Source organism: Bos grunniens, chromosome X (genome assembly GCF_055505025.1).
Source record: "Bos grunniens cultivar Pamir isolate PY7600 chromosome X, Bosgru_T2T1.0, whole genome shotgun sequence".
NCBI classification, from domain to species: domain Eukaryota; kingdom Metazoa; phylum Chordata; class Mammalia; order Artiodactyla; family Bovidae; genus Bos; species Bos grunniens.
In genome coordinates, this window is record NC_141194.1 from 53,450,317 (window position 1) to 53,455,697 (window position 5,381).

A 5,381-nucleotide genomic window follows, 5' to 3' on the forward strand; every position below is an offset into this window, starting at 1 on the left:
CAATAAAAACCATTAACTATTGTTATTGTTGTTCTTTAGTTGCCAAGTCATGTCTGATTCTTTTGCAAACCCATGGACTGTAGCCCGCCAAGCTCCTCTGTGCTATTTTGGATCAATCTCAAAATATTTATGCTAAGTGAAAGAGACAAGACAAAAAGGAGTACAGATTGTGTATTTCAATTTATATAAAACTCTCTCAAAACTGTAACACAGTATATAAAGAAAGCAGGTCAGTGCTTACCCATGGATGGACCCTGGTGGGGAAGGACATGAAGGACTATTGGAGGTAATGTATTTGTTTATTAACATGGTGATGGTTTAATGAGAATATACATATGATCAAATTTATAAAATCATACATTTAAATATGTTTATTTATTTTATATCACTTACACCTCAATTAAGCTGTTAAAAAACAAAAAGGGAAGGGAAAGTGGAGGAAGGAAATGGAAAGGGAAGGATAAGGGAAGGAAGAAGAGCAAATAAGGGAGGAAAGAAAGTGAAATAACAAGCAAAAGAGAAAGGGCCAAAGAATGAAATTAAAAGAAAGATAAAAACTCTTAAAGAAGACAGAAAAGAAAAAAAATCCTAAAGGTTTCTTACAAATGCCTGAGGTCTGTAAAACGCTACCGTTATTTAAGCTATGTAGTGAAAACTATACAAAATGATATAGAAAAAGGAGTAATTCCCCCTCAACTCACACCTGAGTATCAGAGTGCATCTGGGGATTTACAAAAGATGCACATATATTGCCTAAACAGATAGTATCTACAGAATGATCTCCAGACTGGAAGGTAGGTATTTTTCATATAAATGTCACAACAAAAGATTAATTAATTTGACAACTATTCAGTGATCCCCACTGAATAGGTATTGGCCTATTTTCTGGCTCTGGCAATGACCAAGGAAACAGGGCATCACGTTCTATGGAGGAAGGCAGTCACATGATCAATAAAGGTCACACAATCATTAGCTGGACTAGATTATCATTGCAGGTACAGTGTACTGACATGAAAATAAAGGGCACAGGAGAAGAAAGAGAAATTGGAGATGACTGGTCATAGAAGAAAGAGGAATACCAAGAGAGCAGGCTCTGTGTACGAAATGATCGCTTGATTTTCACAGTTCCACTGACTGTGGCGGCGCCCCAGGGGTCTGCAAACCTCAGTCGGGCCGAGTTGGGCTAAGTACCCGGAAAGGGATAGGCGAGTGAGGCGGGGGTGTGGCGCCCCGCGGCCGCCGCCGGACTCTGACCACCATGCTCCGTCCACCACCGTCCGCTACACGCAGGCTTAGAAACTACCGGCCCGTAATGCGGAGCTCGCCTGGTGCTGGCCGATGGCTGCCCGAGTCCTCATCTCCACCGCCACCTGACGACAGCTGCCATCCCCCCAGAAACCAGGCAGACACCGCCCCTCCCGGCCCCGGACGGCTATTCTCTTTCCCAACCCCTGAGGCTCTCCGCACATTCAAGACCCAGGCACCCTTCTCTCCTCCGAGGGCTGAGGAAGGCTCCGGTGGGAAGTGGGGCGCAAGCAGGCAGGCGCACACACAGGGAGGGCGAGAAAGACGAGAGCCAGACGCACGGAAGAGACATCCGAGGCTAAGAAGGCAGGGAGAGGGTGGCGGGCTAGGAGCAGAGGACAAAGGACGGGGAAACCGGTTCAGGGGCGGAAGCAGGAGGAGATGGGCGGGTGAACGACCACGCCGCCTGGAGCCGCCACCACCACGCCACACATCTCGCGACGGGCTGGAGGCTCAGCGCTGGGTGGTTGCGACCAGGGGCGTGACTGGCGCCAGAGGCGAAGGCGCGTGGGGGTGGGGGGAACTCGGCCCCCTAGAACCCTCCAACCCAGCCACTAGAGGCATGGCGGGGAGGTCTGCCGGGAGTGACACGAGGGAGACGCTGTTGTGGAACTCTGGGTGGGGGCCCTCTCAGACCGCCAGACTGGGGCTGAGTGTCCCTTGGGAGATAAGTGTGGGGAAGGCAAGGAGCTGCCCTCTCATCTGATCCCTTCACACTTACCAACTCTTGCTCTCCTCCCTTCCGGAAGACTGCTAACCTGACAGGCTGCAGCGAGCACCGCCCAGGCACGCACACGTGCCGCCCTCCCTCCTTCCTCTTTCCGCTGCATGCTGAAACACGTGCTCCCAGAAACACATGCTCCCAGCAACACGTTAATGATCCTTCCACAGGTTTGCCTATGGAAACCCTGTTAAAACTTTTACTTCCTCTAGATCATGCTCAGACTTGTCAGACTCTGCAACCCCCATGGACCCCGCCTGGTTCCTCTGTCCATGGGATTTTTCCAGGCAAGAATACTAGAGTAGGTTGCCAGTTTCTTCTCCAGGGAATCTTCCCAAGCCAGGAATCCAACCCTGGGTCTCCTGCAACTCCTGACTTGGAAATTCCAGAAAAACATTCTGGATTCTTTACCACTAAGCCACCTGTGAAGCCTGCTAGATATGGGGTCCCTGAACCTCTCTGCCAGGGACTGTTACCAGTCCACAGCCTGTTAAGAGCCCAGTTACACAGCAGATGTTGAAAGGTGGGAAAGCGAAGATTCACCTGCAGCTCCCCATCACTGAATTTCCCCCTGAACCATCCCTGTTCCCCCGCCCTCCTCCCATGGAAAAATTGTCTTCCTCAAAACTGGTCACTAGTGCCAAAAAGGTTGGGGATTGCTGCTCAAGATGCTTAGGTTCCACCCTCTTGTCAGTGCTGTGCTAGGGCCTCACTAACCAATACAACCGGTATTAATGACTGGGTATGTGTTCATGCCTTCAATTTTGCCAATTTAAGACCAAATGATATGTAAGCCTTTTACCTATAAAACAAAACGTAACAGTTTTAGATGTAATTAGCTAGTTTTTATTCATCCAACAAGACATACAGTCAACAAATATTTTTGAGGGGCTATTTAGCATCAGTAATACATGTTTACCAGCTGAGCCAAACTTGTTTGGGAAGCCTTTGATACCATGTCCAATTCAGTTCCACTGTGAGGCCAGATCTGAGGCTGAGGGACTAACAGAAGGTCCTAGTTACATTATGAACCTAAGATATCAGGGACACACTGATTCTTGATGGTTCTGAAAAAGGTACAGGATGTTAGATACATGCCTTCCCTGAGTGAAGGAAATTGAAGAGAAATATCCTGAGTTCATGCATTTCTTATATATGGTTTTCAACAAATAAGTATTTTGTAAATTAATTTTGGTCTTTCTTAGGCACACAGCTTGAGGTATCACTATAAATTCAATAAATAATTCTTTCTGGATACCAGCCCCCAGGATACTTTGCTGAGTTCTGGGGATACAGAACATTCAGGCTCCAAGTTATCTACATTCTCACAGTCCAATGGCAAGATGGTTATACAGAGATATGATTTCCAAAAATGTGTAGAAGGCTCTGGCAAGGTTAAAAACAAGGGGCTCTGGGATCACAGAGGAAAGACACTAAATCACAGCTGGAGGGGTAAGTGAGCAGGAAGGATCAGGATAGGCACCTTTCAGAAGAAGGATTATGAAGTAGACACCATTATTATCCCCATTTACATATTATGAGACCAAGGGTCAAAGAGGTTATATTTGCTCAAAGTCTGTTGCCAAGGTGTTGCCAGTCTTCAAACCCAAGACTGTATGATCCCAGTGCCCTCTGAAGTTTACATTACCTTTTATGTTTTATATTTGTTTGTTTATTATTAACAGCCATTCTTTATTTTTCAAAAAAACCTTATAAAACAAATACTAGGACATTTAAAAATGTCATGCAGACCACACTAAATTACTCTGGTACATTACCCTTGTTTTAAAATGTAGGTTTTATTATTTTTCAGGTATGCTTAGGCCAACAGATCAAGAGAGGATTGCCATTGAAAAGACAGTTTCTTACAGTTCCCTACAGGAGGGGGCATGCCATGACAGGCAGGGACACAGGGAAGCACTAGGATCCCTCAAAAGGCAGGAGGAGGGGGTTGGGGGAGGGAGCAACATGGGAGAGAGTCTTTATTGCGGATTTTGTTGGAAGAAATGGTCAAGGCAGGGTAAGCAGGTTTAGGATTGGCTAATTTGAAAATTTCAGTCAGTTTTAGGGCATAGGGGCCTACTTGTCCTGCCTACTTGTCTGGTACATGACTTTCAGGTAATTAAGGTAGCAGAATATTGGCCTAAGTGTGAAAGCCCCTTTGAGAGCCTAAAAGAAGATGGTTCAGCCATGGAAGTTCCTACACACAATTCTGGGGTCTGAAGACTCACATAAGCATCTCCATCCATAGCTCTCCTCTTCTTGGTCCACCTGCACTGTGTGCTTTTGTTCTTTTTCAGTGAAATTAGAATATCTCTGCCCCTGGGTTCGATCCCTGGGTTGGGAAAATCCCCTGGAGAAGGAAATGGCAACCCACTCCAGTATTCTTGCCTGGGAAATCCTATGGACAGAGGAACCTGGCGGGCTACAGTCCATGGGGTTGCAAAGAGTCAGACACGACTGAGCAACTTCACTTTCACTTTTCACCCTGCCTTAATTCATAGGATAATTGCTCAGCATTCCTCTTGCTGGACTAGGGTATAGATATCATTAGGGAAGTTTTTCTCTTTGTTGTTGTTGTTCAGTGGCTCAGTCCTGCCCGAATTCTTTGCAACCTCATTGACTGTAGCACGCCAGGCTTTCCTGTCCTTCACTATCTCCCAGAGTTGATCAAACTCATGTCGATTGAGTCAATGATGCAATCCAACCACCTCATCCTCTGTCACCTCAATCTTTCCCAGCATCAGGGTCTTTTCCAGTAAGTCAGTTCTTACCATCACGTGGCCAAAGTATTGGAGCTTCAGCTTCAGCTTCAGCATCAGTCCTTCCAATGAATATTCAGTGTTGATTTCCTTTAGGATTGACTGGTTTGATCTCCTTGCTGTCCAAGGGACTCTCAAGAGTCTTCCCCAACACCATAATTCGAAAGCATCAATTCTTCAGTGCTCAGCCTTCTCTCACATCCCTAAAGACTACTGGAAAAACCATAGCTTTAACTATATGGACCTTTCTCACTAAAGTGATATCTCTGCTTTTTGATATGCAGTCTAGGTTTGTCATAGCTTTTCCTCCAAAGAGCAAGCATCTTCTAATTCTGTGGCTCCAGTCACAGTTCACAGTGATTTTGGAGCCCAAGAAAATAAAATCTGTCACTCTACTTTTCCCCCATCTGTTTGCCATGAATGATGGAACCAGATGCCACGATCTTCGTTTTTTGAATGTTTTCAGCCACCTTTTTCTTTCTCCTCTTTCACCTTCATCAAGTCTCTTTAGTTCCTTTTCACTTTCTGCCATTAGCATGGTGTCATCTGCATATCTGAAGTTATTTCTCCTGGCAATCTTGATTTCAGCTTGT